The sequence below is a fragment of the Macrotis lagotis genome, chromosome 5, assembly GCF_037893015.1.
Source record: "Macrotis lagotis isolate mMagLag1 chromosome 5, bilby.v1.9.chrom.fasta, whole genome shotgun sequence".
In the NCBI taxonomy this organism is placed as follows: domain Eukaryota; kingdom Metazoa; phylum Chordata; class Mammalia; order Peramelemorphia; family Peramelidae; genus Macrotis; species Macrotis lagotis.
Window position 1 is genome coordinate 103,636,348 of NC_133662.1, and position 27,700 is coordinate 103,664,047.

The window sequence follows — 27,700 nt, forward strand, 5'->3', positions numbered from 1 at the left end:
GGGAAGGATAGACTGTTTGCATGAAAGATTGGCATGACTGAAGACAAATAGGGCCAGTATGTGGAAATCATACAGAATTTTCTTTTTGAAAGAAGAGAAATGTATGTGTTGGTAAAGAGAAATAGCGAAGATTATTCTTGATGTTGGATTAGCTATGTTGTCAGTAGGCTGTGCTTGGCAAGATTAAAGGGCAGAGATTATACTGTGATTTTGAAGTAATCTGTCATAAATATTCCTCCCAATTGCATTCTAGGATAGTTCTGTCACTTAAGTCAGAAGGGAAGTATATCATTTATTTTGATTGATAAATTGTATGTAATCACAAAATAATATTTTAATATTTTAATAGATTAAGTAACTATTTTTATTTCTCTGCAATTTAGTATATGTGTTTTGTTAGTCAAATGTTTGTGGTGGTGATAAAGCATTATGAATAATAATTAGTTGTTCTGCCACCTTCATACTCAAATGATTACTATTTTTTAATGAAATTTGGATTAGAAAAGTGTAGCCACTTACTAAAGATCTGTCTTGCAACATGGATGAAGTTTTTACTTCTTTGGGAGAATCCTGACAGATTTGAGACTAAAATTCAGATATATGAAAGGAAAAATGAATATTCTGAAAAGATACTAATAGATTCATGAATTTTTAGATTTAAGGTCCTAATTATAATTTATGTTTTTCTATTTAAATCATATGCACATATTAAATATAAATTTGTCTTATCTTTTAAATCATATTTATTAATTTCTTTATATAAATTCTCTTACTTTGACAATCCAAAAGCCTTATGTTAATTGTTTATTTACTATTTTCACTTTCCCAGATCACATAAGAATACAATTCTAAAATAAACCAGTCTTCATAACCTGTTGCTTAGATTTCCTCTATTTCAGTGATATTTTCTTATTAAGTCCCTTCTCTTCCATGTTTATCTATTTATGCTTCTTTTGTCTTGTGTTTGAGTGTCAAATTTTGTATTCAGTCCTGGTCTTTTCATCGAAAATGCTTGAAATATTCAATTTTATTAAATATCCATTTTTCTATTAATGGATTATATTCATTTTTACTGGCTACATTAATTTTGGTTTTAAAAATTTTTCTGATTACTATGAAATTTGCTTTCAAGCTGCTCAGACAGTGTTATAATAAATGCAAAGATTTCTGAAGGGCCAACCCACAATTTGGCCCTTCTCTCAAATATGGTGAGGAGCTATGAGAACTCTTGGTTTACCTTCTCATTGAAGTGTTAAGCAAATAATATTAAGTACAAAAAGCACTATTGCATTGGGTCTTTGATACAAAAGAAGGTATACCATTGATTTAACTTTTAGTAATAGATTGAATGCCTTATTATTAAATTATCGTATACTCTTTTCTATACATAAAGGTTATATTGGTAATAATCAACACATAGAAAATAAAAAAGATTTCTGGTATAATGTGAGAATTTAGCATAGACTTGAAAGAAAGCAAGAAATTGAGGGGGTATGAATGAAGTGGGAGAAAATTCTAAACATAAGGACATGAAACTAAAACGAATAGAATAGAAATAGTGTGGAACCAAGATGTTGGAGAAAAGGCTAGGACTACCAAAAATCTCTCCCAATAACTTTAACAAATGCCTCCAAACAAATTATGAAGTGCAAGCATCCACAAAAGAGAATGAGATACAACAATTTTTCTGCCTAAGAAAACTTCGAAAATTAACAGAAATGGTCTGCTATACTGAAATAAGCATAGAGTTCAGGTGGAGCCTTAGGAAACTAGAAAAGCAACATTAAGGCTTGGAGTCATACAACTGGTCAGAAGGAAATTAAAGGTATCTGCTGGCTGATAATGGGGGAAGATCTTTGTTATGTTAATCATATTGGGATTGGATTGCAGTCATGGATCTTTCATAATCAGGATGAGAGAAGCATTAGCTGACCAGAGCTTTTGGCTTCAGTAGAAATGAAACTCTGGTTGCAGTTTCAGAGCAGGAAAGAGTATTTCTCTTCATTCACAGGCACAGGCCAGGAAAAGTAATAAACAAACTTTTCCCTGGATCTTACCAACTTGGTAGGGGAAAAAAACTTGCAAGTTCCAAGAAACAGCAAAGAAAAAGTGAAATTTAGAATTGATTACCCTCAACTCTGAAAGTAGAACCCACTTTAGCAAAGCATTTAAAGACAAGAAATCAAATGGAAAAAATGAGCAAATATCAGAAAAATATTCTAACTATTAAAAGTTACATGATGATAGAGAAGATCAACACACTGACTCTGAAGAAACTACAACAACATCAAAACTATCAAATGCATTCTCAAAGAAAAAAAGTTTGGTCTCAGAACCTGGAAGAATACAAAAAGGATTCTTTAAAACAAGTAAAAGAGGTAGAGGATAAATTGGAAAGAGAAATAAGAATAATGCAAGGAAACCATGAAAAAAACAGCAGTTACATAGAAGATAAATTATCTGAAATTGAAGAGACACTTTTAGAAGGGAGGGAAAGATGGAGTTGAGTAGGAGACATGAACATAAGCATTCAGTTTGATATAGAAATCTATCTTACCACAGTAGCAGTGCAAAGAGATATTGGAAGGTGTGGAGCTGGTAGAAAGGAAGGCAAATTGGGTGAGTTAAATGTCAGAAGGATGGACAGGGTGAAAAGAGAGAGAAAATAAGGTAAAGGAGGGCAATAGAATGGAGAGAAATACATTGTAATGATAATTGTGAGAAAAAAATTATAAAAAGTTTCTCTGATACAGACCTCATTTTGCAAATGCATAGAGAACTGAGTCAAATGAATAGAAATAAGAGCCATTCCTCAAGTGATAAATGGTCAAAAGATATGAACAGTAGTATTCAGATGAGCTAATCAAAGCCATTCATAATAATATGACAAAAATGCTTTAAATCATTATTACATAGATTAATTCTGATGGACCATCTCATATTTCTTAGATTGACTAGTATGGAAGAAAAGGAAATTACATATTTTGGGGAAAATGTGGGAAAATTGAAAGACTAATGCACTATGAATAAAGTGGTAGAGATTGATAAAACCATACAGTAGAGAAATTTGCAACTATGCCTAAAGATCTATAAAGTCATACATACCTCTGTTTCTGGAACCAAGTTGGCAGTGTGAAACTAACATGCTCCTGGAGCTTTTCCCTACCAAATAAAAATGAAGCCTCTATGCTGACATTCAATCTACAGATCCCACCAAGAAAAAGAGAAGATTCAAAGAAGTTTTCAACTGTAGACATCATGGAGGATCTTCAGTGAAGGTCTGTTTCTTTGGAGGAAAAGGGGAAGTAAAGTCCAGGAGGCTGGAGAGCAGGAAAGTCAGTGGGAGGCTTTGAACCACAGGGCAGTCCAGGTCCCAACAGCTTAACAACAACAGAGGTTCTGGCAACTAGACAGCAAACCAGCAGGGAGGATCCCAAAACCAAACAAAGTCTGAACCTTGAGAACACCAGAGTAAAAGACAGGACTAGGTTGGCAACAAAGCACTACTAAGTCAGAACCTGGACATAAAGGAGGAAAAAACCTCTGCATAGGCAAGGCCTGGACAGAATAGGCAACATCTTGACCACTGACTAACCAGGGATCAGACCCCAATCCCAGCAAAAATAAATTTGGATCTATACTTCCTATACCCCAGGAGCAGAGCTAAAACAACAAAAATAAGCAAAAAAAGCTAAAATAGCAATCACTATAAAAAAACTACTTTACAGGCAAAGATGATAACCATGCCTTGACTGAAGAAGAAAACAGTGAAAAATTACTCACAAGGGAAGCATCAAAAAAGTCTATAAATAGGACTCAAATACAAAAGCTCTTTGAAGAGGTTAAAAAAGAAATTAAAAACGAAAGAAGACAGGAATAAGAAAAATGGAAAAAAAGAAATGAGAATCAATGTAGGAAGATTATGAAAAACTGGACCAAGAAATCAACTATATTAAAAGTAACTTGGGGGTGGAGGTTTGGAGCCAAGATGGCATAAGGCAGGAATTACTAGAAACTAGTACCCCCCAAAACTCCAAAAGCCATCAAATTATGACTCTAGCCAAAAGTCAGAGGCGCAAAAGCCACAGAAAGACTGGGTGATACAATTTCCCAGTCCAAGACAACTTAGAAGTTCCACAGGAAAAGTCATTGTCACTGGGACCAGGGGTTGGAAAAAGCCACGGCAAGCATAGCTACAGGGCACTGCAGCTAGGCCTGAGGCCTAGATCCCTGGGGGGTCTTGAGTCCATGGAAGAGGGGGGCAGTCTCCAGACCTCCTGGCCCAGGAATCACTGGGAACAGCTTGAAAGACTGGTCAGACAACTCTGACACACCTGAGTAATGGCAGAACAAGCACTGGCCTCAGAGCAGCCCTGGGGTGCAGTAGCAGGGTACAGAGCAGTGGGAATTGGGGAAGACAATCTGAACCTCCAGAGCATAGTACACAGTCAAGGCAGTGACGGGAGACTGCAGAGGTCTCTCTACTCTCCCTGGGACAGGATGCAGCTTTTTGCCCACACTCATATCCAGGTTACAGCCTGAGTCCCCATACCACTTAGCCAAACAGGAACACTCCTCACAGCTCCAGGGCAGAAGGAAGGGCCTGTGGTCATCCACATACCAGAGCACAGGCAAAAGAGCAATCAAAGCCTCTCATAAGACCTTGGACGAATTAAAGTCCCTGTAGGATGTCCCAAAACTCCCCTGCAAAGTCTTGGAAGTGTGATAAATCAGTCATAGGCTGAGGAAATAAGCAAACAAAAGAAAAAGAAGAATCTGATCAAATTACTTTGATCCCATGGAAGATTCAGAAGATGACAAAAATCAAAGCTTCTCACCCAAAACCTCCAAGAAAATAGAAAATGGGCTCAGGCTATGGATGAACTCAAAAAAAAAAAAGACTTTGAAAAGCAATTAATGGAGATAGAGGAAAAATTTGAAGGAGAAATGGGAGTGATGCAAATAAATCATGAAAACCAAACCAGCAGCCTGGTGAAAGAAATACAAAAAATGCTGAAGAAAATAATGTGTTAAAAACCAGTTTAGGGACTTCCAGCCAAGATGCTGTAGAGAAGACAGGCACTGTGTTAAGTACTCCTAGTTCCCCTGAAAGATAACATGAAAGAAAACTCTTTTTTTTAAAGATTTTATTTGAGTTTTGAGTTTCACAATTTTTCACCCAATCTTACTTCCCTTCCCTCACCCCACCCCCATGGAAAGCAATCTGTCAGTCTTTATTTTGTTTCCATGTATTACACTGATCCAAATTGAGTGTGATGAGAGAGAAATCACATCCTTAAGGAAGAAACAAAAAAGTATAAGAGATAACAAGATCAAACAAGAAGATATCTGGTTTTTTTTTCTAATTTAAAGGGAATAGTCCTTGAAATTTGTTCAAACTCCATGGTGCTTTATCTGGATACAGATGGTATTCTCCATTGCAGACAGCCCAAAATTGTCCCTAGTTGTTGTATTGATGGATCAAACAAGTCCATCAAGGTTGAACATCATCCCCATGTTGCTGATAGGGTGTACAGTATTTTTCTGGTTCTGCTCATCTCACTCAGAATCAGTTCATGCAAATCCCTCCAGGCTTCCCTGAATTCCTGTCCCTCCTTGTTTCTAATAAAACAATAATATTCCATGACATACATATACCACAGTTTGCTAGGCCATTCCCCAATTGAAGGACATTTACTTGATTTCAAATTCTTTGCCACCACAAACAGGGCTGCTAAGAATACTTTTGTACAAGTGATGTTTTTACCCTTTTTCATCATCTCTTCAGGGTATAGATCTAGTAGTGGTATGGCTGGATCAAAGGGTATGCTCATTTTTGCTGCCATTTGGGCATAGTTCCAAATTTCTCTACAGAAAAGTTGGATGACTTCACAGCTCCACCAACAGTATAATAGTGTCTCAGATTTCCCACAACCATTACAACAATGATCATTATCCCTTCTGGTCATATTGACCAGTCTGAGAGGTGTGAGGTGGTACCTCAGAGAAGCTTTGATTTGTATTTCTCTATTAATTAATGATTTAAAGTAATTTTTCATATGGCTATGGATTGCTTTGATTTCCTCATCTGTAAATTTCCTTTGCCTATCCTTTGACCATTTGTCAATTGGGGAATGGCTTTTTGTTTTAAAAATATGACGCAGTTCTCTGTATATTTTAGAAATGAGTCCTTTGTCAGAATCATTAGCTGTAAAGATTGTTTTCCAATTTACTACATTTCTTTTGATCTTTGTTACAATGGTTTTATCTGTGCGAAAGCTTTTTTAATTTAATGTAATCAAAATCATCTAGATTGTTTTTGGTGATATTCTCCATCTCTTCCTTAGTCATAAATTGCTCCCCTTTCCATAGATATGACAGGTGAACTAGTCCTTGTTCTTCTAATTTGCTTATAGTAATTTTTTTATGTCTAACTCCTGTAACCACTTGGATCTTATCTTGGTAAATAGTGTTAAGTGTTGGTCTAATCTAAGTTTCTTTCATACTAACTTCCAATTTTCCCCAGAAGTTTTTTATCAAAGAGAGAGTTTTTATCCCAATAGCTGGACTCTTTGGGTTTATCAAACAGCAAAGTACAATAATCATCTCCTGCTTTTGCACCTAGTCTATTCCACTGGTTCACCACTCTGTTTCTTAGCCAATGCCAAACAGTTTTGATAACTGATGCTTTATAATATAATTTTAGATCAGGTAGGTCTAAGCCCCCTTCTTTTGCACATTTTTTCATTAAATTCCTGGAAATTCTTGACTTTTTATTTCTCCATATGAATTTACTTACAATTTTTTCTAATGGAATAAAGTAATTTTTTGGAATTTTGATTGGTAGGGCACTAAACAGGGATTTTAGTTTTGGTAGAATTGTCATTTTTATTATATTATTATATTATATTATATTATATTATATTATATTATATTATATTATATTATATTATATTATATTATATTATATTATATCATATCATATCATATTATATTATATTATATTATATTATATTATATATTATTTTATCCATAAGTAGTTGATATTTACCCAGTTATTTGAAATTGATTTAATTTGTGTGAGAAGTGTTTTATAAATGTTTTCAAAAAGTTTCTGAGTCTGCCTTGGCAGGAAGACTCCCAAGTATTTTACACTGTCTGAGATTACTTTGAATGGGATTTCTCTTTCTAGCTCTTCCTGCTGTATCTTGCTATACATATATAGAAAAACTGAGAATTTATGAGGGTTTATTTTATAACCTGAAACTTTGCTAAAATTGCTAATTGTTTCCAGTAGTTTTTTGGATGATTTCTTGGAATTCTCTAGGTAGCCTATCATGTCATCTGCAAAGAGTAAGAGTTTTGTATCTTCCTTCCCAATTCTAATTCCTTCAATTCTTTCTTTTCTAATTGCTGAAGCTAACATTTCTAATACTATATTGAATAATAGTGGTGATAATGGGCATTCTTGTTTCACCCTTGATCTTATTGGAAATACCTCTAGCCTCTCCCCATTGAATTTAATGCTTGTTGATAGTTTCAGAGAGATACTGCTAATTATTCTAAGGAACAGTCCATTTATTCCTACACTCTCTAGTGTTTTTAGTAGGAATGGATGCTGTGTTTTGTCAAAAGCTTTTTCATCATCTATTGATATGATCATATAATTTCTGATAGGTTTGTTGTTGATTTAATTGAGTATACTAACAATTTTACTAATACTGAATCAACCCTGCATTCCTGGGATAAATCATCCTTGATCATAATGTATTATCCCGGTGATAACTTGTTGTAATTGTTCTGCTAATATTTTATTTAAGATTTTTGCATCTATATTCATTAGGGAGATAGGTCTATAATTTTCTTTCTGTGTTTTAACTCTTCCTGGTGTAGCTATCAGTACCCTATTGGGTTCATAAAAAGAGTGAGGCAGAGTTCCATCTTTCCCTATTTTTCCAAAGAGTTCATATAGAATTGGAACCAATTGTTCCTTAAATGTTTGGTAGAATTCACTTGTGAATCCATCAGGCCCTGGACATTTTTTCTTAGGGAGTTCAATGATGGCTTGATGAATTTTTCTTTTTCTGAGAGAGGGTTGTTTAGGTATTTAATCTCCTCTTCATTCAACCTGGCCTACTTATATTTTTTGCAAATATTCATCCATTTCACTTAGATTATCAAATTTATTGGCATAGAGTTGAGCAAAAAGATTTCAAATTATTACTTTATTTTCCTCTTCATTGGTGGTGAGTTCACCTTTTTCATTATGATACTAGCAATTTGGTTTTCTTCATTCTTTTTTTTTTTAAATCAACTTGACCAGAGGTTTATCAATTATATTTTTTTCATAAAACTGATTTATTCAATAGATTTTTTCTTTTGCTTTTATTAATTTCTCCATTAATTTTTAGAATTTCTAATTTGGTATTTATTTGGGGATTTTTAATTAGTTATTTCTCTAATTTTTTTTAGCTGCATGTTTAGTTCATTGATTTAATCTTTCTCTAATTTATTCATGTAAGCATTTAAAGATAGATATATGTATATATATATATATATATATATATATATATATATATATATCCCCTGAGAGTCGCTTTGAGTGAATCCCCATAGGTTTTGTTATGTTGTTTCATTATTACCATTATCTAGGATAAAATGGTTAATTCTTTCTCTATAATTTGGTTTGGTCCACTCATTCTATGAAAGAAACCTCTTAAAAGAAATTCAGTCAACAAAATTCAGAAAAAGAAGCTAGGAAAAGAACACCTACCAGCAAGGTCTACCTCACAGGAGCAAGGTTATACCAGGATTGAAGAGCAGAGGTCAAGTACTGGGATAACAATGGAATGTAGACAGAGGAATAGACTTAGTCACAGAGAGTTTGGTGAGTGGTGGGTCCAAAAACCAATTTTAGTTGCAGAATCTTTGGCAGGGTGCAGAGGAAGTCTAGTGAAACCCAATCATCAGGAGGGTGAGTTACAGCACAAAGAGTTTCTGAGTAACCCTGGAAAATGACCAGCTGGTCTCAGGACTTGAACTCCATACTTTTGACAGAGCCCTCTCCCCAAAATAAATCATAACCACCCCAACCAAGCACAGGTGTGGCCAACAAAGTTCACTCAGCTGAAAGGGAGATTAACTTCCTCCCCCCTGCATCCAGCTCATTTTTCAAGGACAATTCAGATCCTGCTGCCCCTCCTCCCTCCCTCATTACTCTATCCTGGATTAGGAAGAGGGCTTCAAACACTCCAGAGAAAGCAACCAACACATACTACTGGATGACCCTTAGAATTACTAAACCAAGTGAACAAAGCCTTAGAGTCGCCAAAAGCATACCGCTGAGAGCCAGCCCCTCCCCCAACACAAGACCCTAGGAAAATGAAGAAAGGCCAGCAGAAAGGGGGAGCCCATCTAGAAATTCATGGAAGAAACAGATTCTAACCCAGAGAGATCTAGCACTCCTGAGGAGACTATGAATTGATCTCCATCCCAGAATGACTTCCTGGAAGAAATCAGAAAGGAGTTTAAAAAATCAATTGGAAAAAATGGTTAAAGAAAAGCAAGAGAAAATCAACATCTCACAACAAAAAACATATCCTTGGAAAATGCAATTGGATGAATGCAAAAAGAAAATAATTACCTCAAAACTACACTTAGGCAAATGGAAAAATCCTTCAAAAGTAGAATTGACCAATTAGAAAAGGATTTGCAAAAGGTAAATGAAGAAAATTCTTCTCTAAAAAAAAGAATGAAATCTGGAAAATAATGACTTCCTGAGACAAGATTCCATTAAAGAAAACCAAAAGTTTGAAAAAAATAGAAGAAAAAGTAAAATACCTCATCAGCAGAAACATTTACCATGAGAATAGATCAAGAAGGGACAACACGAGAATTAGAGGTCTTCCTGAAAACATTGAAGAGAAAAATATTACAGTATTAAGTAATGGAAAATTACCCTGATATCATGGAACCAGAGCACAAAATCATTATCAAAAGTTATCAAAAGAACACATTGATCTCCTCCAGAAAGGATTCCTAAAATGAAAACACCAAGGAATGTTTTGGTCAAATCCAGAACCAGCAGAAAAAAAAGAATATCCTGCAAGCTGCAAGAAAGCAACAATTTAAATACCAAGAATCCACAGTAAGGATTTTGTAGGACCTAGCTGAATTAACATTAAGGGATTGAAAGGCCTTGAATGAGATATTCAGAAGAACAAGGGAGCTTGGAATGCATCCAAGACTCCACTACCCGGCAAAGCTGAGCCTTCTCTTCCAGGGGAAAAGACGAACATTTAAGGAAATGGGAGACTTCCAACATTTCCTGATGAAAAGGCCAGAGCTAAATACATAATTTGGATACAAAAACAGGAGATTGAAGAGACACATGAAAAGGTAAAAAAGGGGGTGGGGAAGAAAACAATTGCTATCCAATAAGATGAAACTGGTTATATCCCCACCTGAGATATTTTCCTAACTCTTGAAAATTGTAACTTTATTAGAGAGAATAAACTTTTCTTTGACTCAGAATGATTTGAAAATTATACCTCCTTTAAAAGGGGGTCAGTAAAGAGATGGGTGGATGGAGGAGATTGAATGTGGAAGATTTCATTATATTAAGAGGTACAAAAGACCTATTGCAATAGAGGAGAAGAAGGAAGGAGATGAGAACCACCTGAATCTTCCTCTCATAAGACTTGGCTTAAAGTCAATTTACACACTCTCAGTTAAGCTAAGAAACTTAGCTTACATTTCAAGCACTAAAAGGGGAAAAGGGGAGTGGGTGGAGAGGTGGAGAAAAACGAGGAACTAACAGAAGGAAGGGAAGAAAGAAGGAGAAAGGGAAAGAAAGGGGAGGGGGCTTGATTTAGGAGGGCAAACACATTGAAGTGGTCATATACAGAAACAAAATACTGGGGAATGTGGATAAAGTGAAAAAGAGGGGAAATACAAACAGTTGGAAGATAGAAAGGAGGGCAATAAAGAGTTAGTAATTGTAACTTTGAATGTGAATGGAATGAACTCTCCCTTAAAACATAAGTGAATAGCAGAGTGGATTAAAAAACAGAATCTTATGATATGTTGCTTAGAAGAAACTCATTTGAAGCCGAGAAATTCTTTGAAGCAAAGAGCAAAATATATTTTGGAGCAAAATATATTTTGCTTCAGTTGAAGTGAAAAAAGCAGGGCTAGCAATCCTTATCTCTGACAAAGCATCTGCAAAAATAGATAGCATTAAAATATATATGGAAGGAAACTATATCCTCCTAAAAGGTACCATAGACAATAAATTAATTTCAATACTATATATGTATGTACCCAATGGTACAGCATCCAAATTCTTAGAGGCAAAGTTGAAAGAACTACAGGAAGACATAGACAGCAAGACTGTTCTAGTGAGAGACCTCAACCTCCCACTGTCAGAGTTACACAAATTTAATCATAAAATAAACAAGAAGGAAGTAAAGGAGGTAAATAGATTGCTATAAAACCTAGATATGATAGACTTATGAAAAAAAACTGAATGGTGATAAAAAGGAATATACTTTTTTTTTCTGCAATACACAAAATTTGACTGCGTACAAGGGCATAAAAGCCTAATGATCAATTGAAATAAGGCAGAAATAGTGAATTCATCTTTCTCAGATCATAATGCAGTAAAAATCATATGCAATATTGGACCAGAGAGACATAGACCCAAAATTAATTGGAAACCAAATAACCTCATTTTAAAGAATGAGTGGTTCAAACAGCAAATTTTAGAATTAATTATTTCATTCTAGATAATGATAATAATGAAATATATACAACCCAATGGGGTTCACTCAAGGTGGCTGTCAGGGGATATATTATATCCTTAAATGCTTACATGAATAAATTAGCTTCTGAGTTGACCAGGAAATTGTATTACTCAATCTTTCTGTGGGTTCTACTCCTCTAAATTTTGCCTAGTCATAATTTGAAGGCTTTTGGAGTTTTTTGGGCAATAAGTTTCCAGGAATTCATGTTTTCATGCAACCATCTTGTCTCTGCTCACAACTCTTCCAATTTATGTTTTCTTATAAAACAATAGTATTCCATAATATTTATATATCAATACTTGTTTAACTGTTCCCCAATTGATCAGCATTCTCTCACTTGACAATTCTTTGCCACTACAAAAGAGCTGCTACTAAGATTTAGAATTTTTTAGGTCTTCTGGATATAGGTCTAAAATTAGAATTGCTAGGTAAAATGGTATGAACAGTTTTATTATTCTTTCTGCATAGTTCCATATTGCTCTCCAGAATGGTTGGATCAGTTCACAACTCCACCAGAACTCTATTAATGTCCCAATCCTCCCACAATTTCTCCAACACTGATCATTTTCCCTTTTTCCCATCTTAGTCAATCTGATGGGTATGAGGTGATACCTCATAGTTATGGAGAATTTTTTAATGTTTATTTATAGCTTCATTTGAAATTTATCTATTCATATACTTTGACCATTTATTAATTAGGGAATGACTTGTAATCCTATAAATTTGATGCACTTTTCTCTCTCTCTCTCTCTCTCTCTCTCTCTCTCTCTCTCTCTCATATATATATATATATATATATATATATATATATATATATATAAATATATATATATATATATATATATATATAATTTTAGGAATGAGACTTTGAGACTTTTATCAGAACTCCTGCTTGGTGGAAAGATTACTTCCCAACTTTCTGCTCTCCTTCTAATTTTCACAGCATTAATTTTACTAGGGCAAAAACTTCCTCAATTTAACATAGTCAAAATCATTCATTTTGAAGTTTATAATGTACTCTATTGCTCTTTTGGTCATAAATTTGTCCACTTTCTATAGATCTAAAAGATAAGAGTATTTCTTGATCTATTAATTTATCTATGGTATTGCCCTTTATTTCCAAGTCCTGTAACCATTTTATCCTTATTTTGGTATAGGGTGTGAGACATCAATCTATGCCTAGCTTTTGCTATACTATTTTCCAGTTTTTCCAAGAATTTTTGTCAAAATGAGTTTATCCCAGAAGCTAATGTCTTTGGGTTTGACCAACAGTTGATCACTGCAATCATTTTCTACTGTTTCTTTTGAACCTATCCTAATCCACTGATCCATTATTCTATTTCATCAGCAGTACCAGACAGTATTGTTGACTACTAATTTTCTGTATAGTTTTAGATCTGGTAGAAGCAGGCCACCTTCTTCTTCCTCCTTTTTGTTGACAGTTCCTTTGCAATTCTTGACCTTTTGTTGCTCTAGATAGATTTTGTTATTATTTTTCTAGCATGATAAAATAATTATTTGTTAGTTTGATTAGTATGGCAGTGAATAATAATTTAATTTGAGCAGAAGTTTTATTTTTATTATATTAGCCCAGCCAAACCATAAACAATTGAAAATTTTCCAATTTTTTAAGATGATTTTCTCGGGTTCTCTAAGTATACCATCATATCATCTGCAAAGAGTAGAAGGTTTGCTTCCTCATTGTCAATTCTGACAATTTCTTTTTCTCTTCTAATGCTAGAGCTAACATTTCTAAAACTATATATATACATATATATATATGTGTGTGTGTGTGTGTGTGTATGTATATATGAATGGTAATAGTAATAATGGGCATTCTTCCTTCACCTCTGATCTTATTGGAAATGCTATGAGTTCGTTCCTATTACATAAAATATTTGTTGATAGTTTTAGATAGATACTTGTTATTATTTTAAGGAAAGCTCCATTTACTACCAAACTTTCCAGTGTTTTAAACAGAAATGTATTTTGTATTTTATCAAAGCCTTGTTCAGCATCTATTTAGATAATCATATTATTTCTGTTGATTTTGCTATTGAAATGGTAGATTATGTTGGGTGTTTTCCTAAAATTGAACCATCCCTGACTACCTGATATCAACCCTCCCCAATCATCATACATTATTCTAGTATTAACTTGTAATCTCATTGCTAAAATTTAATTTAAGATTTTTGCATTAATGTGGAGATTTATTTATAATTTTTCTTTTCCTGTTTTGATTCTTCCTGGTTTTGGTATCAGCATGTTAGTGTCATAAAAGAAGTTTGGTAGAACTCCTCCTATTTTTTAAAATAGTTTAGGTTGAATAGGAAGTAGTTGTTCTTTAAATGTTTGGTACAATTCACTTGTAAATCCATCTGGACCTGGAGACTTTTTCTTAGGAAGTTTATTGATGGTTTCTTCAATTTCTTTTTCTGAAATGGGGATATTTAAGTATGTTAATCTTGGTAGATTGTATGTTGTAAATATTCATTCGTTTCATTCAGATAATCAAATTTGTTGCTTTACAGTTGTGAAAATAGCTCTGAATTGTCTATTTTTCTCCTCTTTGATGATTAGTTCACTCTTTTCATTTTTGATACTAGTAATTTGGTTATCTTTTTTTCTTTATAAAATCAGATTAGCCAAAGGTTTAGCTCTTCTATTGACTTTTTCATAAAACCAACTCTTTGTTTTATTTATGAGATCAATGGTTTTCTTGCTTTCAGTTTTATTAATCTCTTGCTTGATTTTCAGTGTTTCTAATTTTGTATTTAAATGAGGGTCATTAATTTGTTCTTTTTTAGCTTTTTTAGTTGCATACCCATTCATTGATTTCTTCTTTCTCCATTTATTCATATAAGCAAATTAGAGATATAATGTTTCCCCTCAAAACTTGGGAGGTGGCTAGGTGGAGTAGTGGATAAAGCACCAGCCTTGGAGTCAGGAGTACCTGGGTTCAAATCCGGTCTCAGACACTTAATAATGACCTAGCTGTGTGGCCTTGGCCAAGCCACTTAGCCCCATTTGCCTTGCAAAAAAAACCCAGAACACCTAAAAAAACTGCTTTGGCTACATCTCATGAATTTTTGTATGATTTCTCATTATTATCATTTTCTTGAATATAATTACTGACTAGTTCTATGATTTGTTGTTTGATCCACTCATTATGTAGAATAAAGTTATTTTGCTTTCAAGTACTTTTTGAGTTCTTTTTCTGTGACCCTTTATTACATTTAATTTTATCACTTCATTGTCTGAGAAGTATGTATTTATTATTTCTGTCTTTCTGCATTTGATTTTAGGGTTTTTATGTAGGGCATTTTTTTCTTAGTAATATCTTGAAATACAATGTCTCGACTCTTGTCTTCCAAGAGCTATGATAATAAATTATCTCCTCTCTATTTTTCATATCATTTGATAAGACAGTTCATATTTTCTTCTTTTTTTCTTTTCTTTTACTTTGTTTTATTGTTTCTTGGTGTCTCATAGAGTCATTAGCTTCCATTTGCCCAATTCCAATTTTTAAGGAATTATTTTTTTCAGTGAATTTTTTATCTCTTTTTTCCCAATTGACCTATTTATTTTATGGAATTCTTTGTTATTTAGCTTTTTCAATCTATTTCTTGACTGAACTTTGTCAATATTTGGTTCTGTTCACTTTAGGGTGGAGAGACATTGTCCCATACTTCTGGCTTTTTGGTACTAATTTTTTCAGAACCAATTCTTGGGGTCTGAAATTGTTTTGGTGGTTGTGAGGTAGTGTACTCCAGGGACATTGCTCTAGTGATTTGTGCTCAGGTTTTTACCTAAAAGTGACCCCTACTCTAGTAAAACCACAAATATTAGAATTTCTCTGCCCATCAATTGGGGAATGGCTAAACAAGTTATGGTACGTGAATAATATGGAATATTGTTATTCTATAAGAAACCATGCATGGTCAGACGCTAGAGAGTGATACAATGACTTACAGGATCTGATGATAAGTGAAGGGAGCAGAACCAAAAGAACTGTGTACACATTAACAACATTGTAGGATGATCAACCTTAATGGATGCAGCTCCTCTCAGCTGTTCAGAGAGTTAGGACAACTGTATTAGACTGGCTATGGACAATGTTATCCCCATCCAGAGGAAGAAAAACTAACCCTTCAAAATCTGATAAACACTTAAAAATTATCTCTTATATATCTCTTTCCCTTAATCCTAATTAATCAAATTGAAAATGACTAATATGAAAACATGTTTATCCAAAATAAGTATATCCAAAGCTAACTTTACTGTTTTTCCACTGAGGGGAGAGGAGTGGGAAGGGAGGATGGAAGGACATTTTGTAATTTAAAAATATACATGTGTATATGGATGAAAATAAATTAACTAATTTTGTTAGGTTTTCTTTTTGCAAGGTAAATGGGGTTAAGTGGCTTGCCCAAGGCCACATAGCTAGGTAATAATTAAATGTCTGAGACCAGATTTTAACCCAGGTACTCCTGACTCCATGGCCGGTGCTTTATCCACTACGCCACCTAGCTGCCCCATAAATTAATTTTTTTAAAAAAGAACATCTCTCTGTCTTGGAACTTTGACTCCAGTCCCAGCTCCCTTATAACTGTCCACAAGTATTCCTTTGTGACCCAGGCCTACATTGAACTAATAGACTTGACAGTGAATACCAGCTGTACCCAGTGCTAGGAAAGAGTTTCCTATAATCTCTTTCTGAACAGTTGTCTGACCACCTTGCTGCTTTTGATGCTGTCAGGGTTTCCTCCAGCATTTCCTGCTGCTGCTACTGGTGCTGTGTTCCAGGCTGAACCTCAACCTGATATCACAGACCTCTCTTGCCAACAATTAAGTTTCCTTGGACTGTTTAAAAAAAATCTGTCTTTTTCATGACTCTGGTGTTCCAGAATTCTATTTGAAATATTATTTTACAATTGTTTAGAGGAGAAGTTTTGAAGGACACCTGGGTTTTTATCTCTACCATTTTGACTCTGCTTCCTTATTTTCTCAGGGTTGTTTTGATTTTCATTTCTTTCATTAATGATTTGAAATAATATTTCATATAGTTTTAATAATTTGTGATATTTTTTTGAAGTTTGTCCACAAGCTTAACTACTTATATATCAAAAAATATCAGTTAGTTTTATATCATTCTTGGTTTGTATTTCTTGGATACCAGTCCCTTATTCCAGAAGTTCGATATAAATATTTCCCTAGTGTACTGCTTTCTAATATTAAAATAAAGATCACAAATCTTTATCTTAACAAATAACTCTCAGAATTTTAACAAAAATTATAAAGTTGAATTACCTATATCCTGAACAATTTCTTTCTTCCCCATTTCAAAATAAGAATGTTTGTCTTTTTCCATTCTATGGCATCTCTCCCATATTTTTCTTCAAAGATCAATTCACAAAGCACGCTTATCAGGATTTTTTTTTTTGGAGTCACTGATATTACCCACAAGGGAAAATTAGGTGCTTTGACAATATGTCCTCTTTTCTCTCTGTTTATCATTTGAGTGCTGCCACTGGAAAGAAAAAAAACAAAATAAATATTGAATAACTCCATGTTTTTTTCTTTTCCTTCTTCATCAATGATTTTGATTCCATTCTGAATGCTGGTTCTACTGGTTCTTTTATTTTTCTAACACAGGTAAAATGGGGTTGCTTCTGTTTAACTTGTATCATGTCACTGTTCTTTTCTGATTTTAATTCTCTGATTTTATTCTCACTAGTACATACTGTATTTTATAATATCCCCGTTACTTCCAATTTTTGCTTCTGTTACAATCTAAATTGGTCAATGAGTACATTACACATTCATAAGGACCTTTTTTATAATTCATGCTTTTAGAAATCAGTTGAGTTTGTCCCATCAAATTTTTCCCCCTTAGAGAGCCTTTAATTTTTATGCCATGATATCAAGTTTCTCATAATTTTTCTTTCAAATGTTATATAATAATCTTTGATATCAGGACTGTAGTTATTTCTAAAATTCTATTTGGCTTTTGTATAAAATAAATCTTTAATGTCAATTTACACAACAATATTGATAACAGCAAAGAAATATTTACATCTTAATTTCAAGTTTTTAGGTGACTATAAACTTATATGACTACCATAGAGTAAGTACAATATTTTAATATCATAATAAACCTAAAAATTAAATAGTGTAGTTATCATATTTTGTACATAAATCTGAGGTTCAGTTGGATTTGAATCCATATTTTTTCTGACTCTAAGTACTAAAAATAATAAGGTATACTAATTCTTGAATTAAATTGAATCAATCTTTCCCCAATTTGCCATAGCTTAGCATTTGTGTAGTTGCTCATTCTTTGTTTTCAATACAAACCAATCCCATCAGAGAATGTTTTGATTCTCTGTCAAAGTGCTTAAGACAGAATTGCACAAAATCTTTAGCCTTATTATTTCTTCCAGAGAAGTCCAGTGGCAAGAAAAGTTAAGACAACTGGAGATGACCTGAGATGTAATGGATTAATTTGTCATCTTTGATCTCCTACCAAGCTCTAAGCACTCCAAAGCATCTGCTTTAGCTGCCTTCGTAGCATTCATGTTCATAGGAACAAATTGTTCTCAATTGTCCAATGCATGAAAGGAAATATTCAAATATTTGACATAGACTACCTCCTTATTCACAGATGTGTTTTAGGCATGTTGCTCAGCCTCAATTTTGTTTAATCATCTACTGAAAAGCTTTACCAGGCTGTGGTAGCTGTACATCCCATAGTTTCCTCCAGGCACAAATGAGAATTGAATATCAGGAAGATACCAAAGGTGAAGATCAACCCTGAAAAGTACTTGGAAAGCTGTTACACCAGAGATGGTATTCTTCCCTGAATACACCATACATCTCACATACATAAATACACATATATTCACATGTGTATTATATATCCATGTATGTATACACTTACATGTGTATACATGTAGATATATAGATGCATAATTTAGATACATATATAACTTATATATGATAGATACATATGATATTATTGTTGTGTATAACATATATACATAAGAAAATGTGTGTATATATGTGTATATATAAAAATCTAGTTTTAAATATATATATATATATATATATATATATATATATATATATATATATATATATATATATATATACACACACACACACACACACACCTAGGTAAATAGGTAGGGGGGGGAGAGAGAGAGAGAAAGAATTAAAATTTCATTGAACTACACCTTGAAGACATAATGGATTTAATAGGAATTTGGAAACAAGTGAATTAAAAAGTCATCAAGCATACATGTCACGCAAACATTTACAATATCTATCTATCTATAAAATATATATATATATATATATATATACACTTACATATATACAAGCATATATACATATTTGTATATACTTTTGTATGTGTATTGTATATATTTATTCAATGTTGTGTATCTATGTATAAGTATACATGTAAGCATATATAAATAGCATACATGTATATAATATTTTTATATATGTTAGTACATATATCATCTATCTATCTAGATGTCTATGTGTGTATGTGTCATTACTACAAATATTTAACAAAAACACATATAAAATATAATCTGTGTCCTCAGGTGAGATTCACTGGTGTCATACTTAGTCAGAGGAGTCATTAAACCATATATAAGAATTCTTATGAACTGATATTAACATAGAAAAGCAGTCATTAATGTTACCTATTTTTAAAATTTATTCTGTTAAATGTTTTCCAGTTAAATGTTTACCTTATTCTGATTGAATTCAGGAGAATTATAAGCTACATGTTTAAAATCTCTAGTGCATTCAAAATTTAAACATAGTCACAGAACAATCCTATTAAATATAATCTGTGTCTTCAAAATGTTGTTCAGTAAAACTGCAATCTCCTTTCTCTCTCTCCCTCTCTCTCTCTCTCTCTCCCTCTTTCCCTATCTACCTATGTATATCTATCTAGATTTTATATATATATATATATGTATATATGTATATGTACATATACACATATTTGCTTATGTGTATACAATATACATACAATAATAGTGTGCATATCTATAATATATAAATTATATATATATGTATATAAATCATGCATATATACATATATATGCATAGCTACATGAACAATAGGAATAAATAGTAAATCCAGGTTGTTTGGTTTAGACGACAAAAACGTCAAACATCTCCCCCAGTTACAGAAGCGGAGAGGAGGAGGTTGTTAAGGAAAATTCCTTGAAATAGCATTTAAGAATGATGAGCAGGATAAGTAAAAAGGAGATGAAAGAATCTTTATTACAATGGGAAATGACACATGCATGGGACAAAAGGGTTGGAAAAAGGAAATGCTAAGTTATGTTTGAAGGAGAGTTTCCAGATAGTTAATGAAAGTAAAAAGTTTAAGATGGGAAATAAAATTCAGAAAAGCTGATTTAGGGCAATCATGGAAGGCCTAAAATGCTAGAAATTAAAATAGTAACATAACCTTATGAGATATTTGGAAACAGTTGTATTAAAAAGAAGATTCCACTGGCTCCCTTCTTCATGTAGAAGGATTTTCCTTGACAAGGAGAAAGGTCTTCTCTTCTTTTTGAGTCAGAAGGGAAGGTGGAGATAATGGCAGAAGACACATGATTAATGCAAGATGGGAAAACAATAAATATTTCTTAGATTGAAATGGGAGAAAAGACAATACCTTTAAAAACAAGATTTTTAATCTATGATCTAAGTATTTTTTAAAATATTATGATAAATCTATTTTTATATAATTAGATTCCATTGTCCTATGTACCTTTTTTATTTACTTAATATTATTATTCTGAGAAGTGGTTCATAAGCCTCAGAAGATACCAAAAGAAAATATGATACAAAATTGTTTAAGAACTTGTTTTAAGTTAAGAAAGTATATTATGAATTTTGTATATAAAATCCATTTTGTATTCTTAAATGATTGTACTTAGCCTTTCAAATATGTCCAAGTTACAACAGTATACAAAATTTACAATAAAATTCTTAGTCTCTTTATACTGGTAATCAAACAAAATTAACTCCCCTTGAAAATCCCCTGCTGAATCACACCATCACTTTTCCAGGATAGACTTTGCATAACTCCAAAGCAGTTACATTAGATTATAATAGACAGATTTTTTTGCCAATATAATTTTCGAAATAATCCTGACAGTTCAGTCCCTGTTGTTTTCTATTGGATTGTTAATGGCGATGGAGTGTGCGGGGATGATAATATTCAAAGCAACAAAAACAAACTCCAATGATTATCACATTGGTATTTTCTATAATTATGCTATAAAACAGATTTTAGGGGGCATTTTCAAAAGAGCACAATCCAAGCATTTGCATTTGAACTTTAGGTGTGGAATTTTTTTCTCTGGGCTCAATTGAGAGGGGAAAAAAGGAGGAGAAAGAGAGAAAGAGAGAGAGAGAGAGAGAGAGAGAGAGAGAGAGAGACAGAGATAGACAGACCAATAGAGAGAGACAGAGAGACAGAGACAGAGAGGCAGAGTCATACAGCGCGACAGAGAGAGACAGAGAGACAGAAAAACAGATACACAGGGAGACAGAGAGATGCAAAAGTGGCAGAGTTAAATGGATAACCATTGTTTAAACCAAATTGCTGATCCTGAAATTGATAAATGGCAGCTAAATTAAACAGTTGGATGGGTAGATTTGTTCCTCCCTGAACACTAGTTTCTAATCATCAAATTTCCCTTAACAGAAGTATCAACTGTATTGGAATGCTGCCAAGGGTAGACACATTCAGGCGGAACTACTTGACTAAATTAAGACTATAGATGGTTGATTCTGTCACATTTTGCAAAGAAATACATTCAGACAACACTATCTAATTAATATTGTGATAGTGAATAACAAGTGGCTCAATTTTTATTTTCAAATATAACCTAAAATGTGATTGTCATTCAAGAAATAGATATTATAATCATTTCCACTCTCAGAAAGAAGTAGAGAAAGAAAGGTCATTTCTATAAGTCCAACAAGATATGCAATGTTGGGGTTTAAACTGAATAAAATTAGGATATCTACACTACTGGGAGTCTAGAGATATGAGCATATACAGTAATGTACTTTTAGACAATAAGAGAGCAAATTAGATATTCAGTGTTTTAATTACAATTAATAGAGTGTGGCAAATAGGTAGTTCTTATAACTCATGGAGATTAGATTCCTTATAGAGAATAGTCTGCTCTTATAGCTTGATAGGAATTCTTTTTTATTGGACATACACCATTAAGTCCATACAATCTCTTCAGTGAAATATTTAATAAATTATAGGTATAACAATGGAAATTAGAAAACCCAACATTTTTCTTTTAATGTAATGCAGACGGTATGCTGATAATTTCATTTCAGGACACTTTATAGGAAAAAATAAGTCCTGAATGCTATGGTATATACAACTCATCTGAATTTTTACATAGTGAATCACAGAAGTAATATTGCACAAGGAAGAGTAACTTCTCCTTTCCTTCCCTCATCCTCCCAATTGCTAGTTTCCCTCTTCTAAATATATTGTATTTAATTACTTTATATATTTTATATTTAATCTCTTCATATGTTCTGTTCATATGCTTGTATATTCTTCAGAATAAGGATTCTTTGTATATATTTTATACCTAACACTTAGGATAGTGTTTAACCTGTAGCAAGTTCTTATTAAATTTGTTTTATAGATTGAATCCATCACTAGACCCAAATTGAAAGACTTTTTGCCCTGATATAATTCCTGAGAGTTTACTTTCAGACAGTTAAATTTTTTCAAATCAATGCTAGAATTAGGTCTTAAGAATAGGATTTAAGTAGGGGCACCACAGTGAAATGGAAACAAAAAACCCCAAAATATTCACTTTGGTACCAAAGAATTTGTGTAAAGATTCTTTCTTAAACATAGAGAGGTCTGAGCAACCATGGGGAAATTATTTTACTTTATTTTATTGCTTTCTCAAATATGAACTGAGGAGTTTGAATTAATTGACATCCAAGTTTCATTCCAATCAAATCTGATACAGATAAATGCCTATGATCTGTGGATTTATATAAAAATTCAAAGAATAAAGCACTTTTAACAATAAAACCTCTCTCATCAAAATTTAGGATGTATTAAGAATAATACAATACATTTTTACATCATTTTCAGATTTTAGATGAACCTAAGGAAAAGAATAGATCAATAACCAACTCCATTTAATGACACCTGCACATTTGAAAAGTCAAACCTTTGAGATATCCAGATATGATACTAGATAGTTTAGCTGCAACATTCAAGATTTCAATATTTAAAACATGTTTTGAAAAATCAACACGGACAATATAAAAACAATAATAAAACCAAGATTAAATGTAAAGGAATCAAGAGGGGCAGATTTATTGTCAGATCAAATAGTTATTACTGCCTACTTAGATAATGGCTAAACTCCCAGATTATGGAGGGGGGAACAGAATAAAATGTAGTGTTTCTCTCTAACACCCTCTAATTAGCAACAGCTAGCTAGGTGAAAATCCTGTCTGGGGTTCTTTTCTCCATTGAGCTGACCAGGGAGACCTGAAGGAGGAAATGTGTGAACACTGTCAAAGAAAACCTCAACTACTACATAAACACTGAAGCCTTTGAAGAAGCTGTGAACACCCTCTGGGGAGAAAATTAGACTTGTGAATTTAAAAAAAAGGCACACAAACATTTTAACTGGAACATAAGACAGAGGTCAACAGGGATGTTTCCAGCTGATGATCACCTGCTGAGGAAGAAATTAGATTTGAACATCTAAAATAAATGAACAGAGGGAATAGGGAAGGCCATTAAATGAAAATCTTTCTTCAAGTGATATTTTCCCCTTGCTAATCAAGCTTCATTACTAGGAAAAAAAAATCTCTTTTCACCAAGTAAATCTGCCATCACTTGAAGCCCAACAGCAGAATAGAAGTCACATTAAATTCTCTTCAGTCACCTGAAAACATGACTGAAATTAACATTCCAGAGTAATCTGTTGGGCACAAGTATATATAGACTTCAAATTTATATTATCTTCACAATTTATTACAGCTTTATGCCTATAACTTTTATTCTTTATTTTATTCAAATGATAATCTTAATTGTAAAGAATAAGTAAATCTTCATTCATATAATCATAAATTCAGATCTAGAAAGTAGATTCTTTGCAATGAATCCAACCTCTTCATTCTATAATAAAGAAACTTAAAGTCTATGCAAGTTGAATGCTTTGTCTAAGATAACATAGGTAGCAAATGGCAAACACAGTTTGAAAGAGTTCTACTGAATGTATACTCAAAACTCTCAGAACTGCATGATAATGCAAACACAAGACCATTATACATAGAAAAGTCAGCTAACCAGAAAAGTCAATGCCAGCCAAGGATAATCACCTGGGCTGACTAGACATAAGTCTATGTTTTTGAAGTCAGTAAAAGCAGAGGGATCTTCCAAGAAAGCCCCAAGGTGGACAGAACAGTAAATTATTAAGAAGGATCTATTCAAATATCTTTTCACTCTCATTCTCTGAAGTAAAGATAATATCTGAAAACAAAAAACAGTGGAAAAAATAAAATCTTCCAATCTAGGAAGGGGAAAGTTTAAGTAATGTGATTATACAAACATGCCTTTTGTAGCCTATACAGATCTCTACATGGAAGTAGCAAGGGGTCTCTTGGGGTAGTCTGAGAGCCCTTCAGTGGGAATTATGGAAGTTCCTGGAAGGGGCAGTGAGTTGTCACCAATTCCAAGCAACCAGCCCAATTCTACAGTGCTCAGATCTGGACAGGTCCCTTGGACTCTGACCTAAGATGTTATAAGTGTCCTAAAAATTGAGTATCTGAATCTCAAAGGTTCAAAAATATCTAATAATCAGAATTTGAGTTCAATGCTAGATCTGAGAGGACTAAGAGAGAAACCAAGCAGAGTCATTTTACCCAATAATGTAGGAAAGATCCTGGCCCCTGCACAAACCTCAAATTTAGCAAATAAAACTGGAGAAATGAATAAAAAAGTAAACATCAGTAAATGCTAAACAACTTTTTACAGATATAATTTCATAATTAATTCAAGTTGGTACTCAAGGGGGAAAATAAATTTTTCTGTAAAGACAGCATTCATATCTAGTAGGAAAGAAGAAGGAGAATTTTTTAAAATAATAAAGGCTTTGGAGAAAAGACAGAGAATTATTAGCTTAGAAAAGAAATTGAACCTCTGAAAGGTAAAATAAAAAAACAAAAATCAATAACTTCAACAGAAATTAAGATATATTAGAATAAAATTTAAAAATAAAAGACACATATGTAAAATAATTGGAATTAAAACAACTGACCTGGAAAGTGGATTAAGGAAAGATAATGTAAGAAATCAGTAGATGCCCAGGAAAACCATGATTTAAAATATTCTGTATACTATATTTCAAGAAATTATAAATTAAAAATGGTTTAGATTTAACAGAATTAAATGACAAAGCTAAAGTAGATAGAATACATCAATGATTTCTTGAAAACAACAGAAGAATAGAAAATCCCAAGAATATCATAATCAAAACTTAGAGTGCTGAAGTAAATCATAAAGGAAGAAAAAGTGCAAGTTCCAAGGATTCATATTTAAGATCATGCCTATGAAAGCGGCTTCTATTAAAATGAGAAAAATCTTGAAATGCTATATTCTAAAAGACAGAAATAGAAAGAAAATATTTGTTTATAACCACAAATATCTCATTGCAAAGTTAAATTTAATCTCATTGTTGGTGAGAGGTGGAGGTATGAAAGTATGGAGGTATAGACTTTAATGTGATATAGTACTTCCAAATGATTCCATGGAAAGATAGAGTTAAGCAGAAACTTTGAAATGCAAACTCAAGTATCCAGAGAAACCTAAAAAAGGCAAAGTTATTTGAAAATATGCAAGGAAATATAAGACTATATATACAGAGGCAACATTTTAATAAAGGGAGAAGAAATAAGTGGCCCTTCCAAATCTTAGTAATATCAAAGTTATAGAAATTAAGTAATAAAATAGAAATCCTGGGGATGTATATTTTAGTGCTGAAGATCTATAGAAGGATTGGAAAAAGGAGGACTAGATTAGTGATAAAGGAAGAAGTCAGAGAGTAACTTGTTATTTTTATAATTGGAGTGCATATGAAAAAGAATATAAACACATTAAAGAAGCAGTAGAAGGAATGAGCATCAAATGAAATTCACTCTTAACTGAAACAGAAAAATAAGACTTACACACAGTTTGGAGAAATACATCAAAAACATCAGAGAAAAAATAGGAGGTAGAATGTAGTGGATAACACTAAAGAGACTAAAACCAAAAGGAAAAAAAAAGTTCTTGATCATGAAGGAGGAATTAAAAGGAAAATAAATAATACAAAAACTAAGAATCTATGGTTTTTTATTATTATTTCTTGATTGGAAATGTTTAAATGAATTGTTGCAAAGTTTAAAAATGATGAAAGAAATTTTATGAGATTTCTGGGTAGTATGAATTTAGAAAAGTGAAGTAAGAAGCATAATTTGTAGAAGCACAGCAATGTTGAAAAGAGAGGAGTTGTAAAGAAGCAAGCTAACTATCTCCTGAGGGGAAAAAAAATTGATCAAAATAATGTGAAGGAAAAAAAAAACAAACAAGCATTTGCTAGATCAAGGAACTCTATGGATTTGACTTTACTTAAAGTATGATTATATGTTACAATGCTTCCCCCCCCCTTCTTTCTCTCCATTTTTAACTGGAAGCTGGCCAAAGGAGAAGGTATCAAAAATGCTGTAATGAAGCAAACTAAAAAAAAAGACCATTATTTAAAATATATATACAGAAGAGAAGAGAGTTCAGAATAAAATATCACAGAGAAGCAGCACTGAAAATAATGTGAGGAATTCATTCTGTACTTTAAAAAAACTAAATAATATGACATGAAGAGCCACAGTCTTCTAGAGATTTATCTTTTGTGTGACTTTTTTTTTGAAGTTTAAATTCTTTATTAAAAATGATAAAATGCATTTTGGACATAGTGAAAAACAGCATATTTTCTATATTATATTACATACTTTCTATATTATATTAGTAGTTTAGTGGATCTGTGACTTGCTCTATTTGGGTTTTGGTTTCATAGGAAAGAATTTAACTTGGTAAGTACATGAATTCATATAATCATAATAAAACTTATAATTTTAAAATGATATTTTACTCTAATATATTCTATTGTTAAAAATTTAACTACTTACCCAGTCTTTAAAGAACAAAGAGAAGGGAGGGAGAGGTAATTTTTCTCTTGAATTTGAACATACATCTAATTATCTCAGAAAAATGTCTAGAATTTGTCCTAGTGTTCTGATTCATTCTTTCAGTTTCATTCTCTTTCTTTTTGTCTTTCCCTCTCTCCCTTCTCTCCTTTCCCCTTATCCTCCCTGTTCCTCTTTTTCCTTCCCTTGTTCCAAGTGAATCTTTTTCCTTATATCCCTTCTCCACTCTTTTTTCTTGTCTTTTCTTTTTTCTTCTGTCTCGCTCTCTCCTTGACATTTCTTTTGAATAGCTAAATTATCTTTTCTTTAACTGAATTTTGAATAGCTAAATCACCTTTTTGTGCAATTTGATGTATCCTTAAACTCAAATTTTAGAAGCTGTTTTAATTATAAAAGAGAAATTCAGGTTGAATTTTACTTTTACCAAATTCAGAAACTTTTGTATCTCATATCCCTGTGAAAACCATTCTAAAATGTTTTGATGATCAAACATAGTGACAAGAATAATTCAAGATATACTTGAAAATGGAAACCCACACTATGCTTTGTCTGGCACATTGACAACCTTCAATTAATGTCAAGTAATGTGATATTTCTCAAAGATGTTTATT

The 27,700-nt window shown here is 32.7% G+C and overlaps 1 pseudogene; it reads left to right on the forward strand.

The window, feature by feature from the left end:
* The first annotated feature begins 2,516 nt into the window (after nucleotides 1-2,516).
* Nucleotides 2,517-27,700, forward strand: part of LOC141489346 (proline-rich protein PRCC pseudogene) — a 69,068-nt pseudogene continuing 43,884 nt past the window's right edge.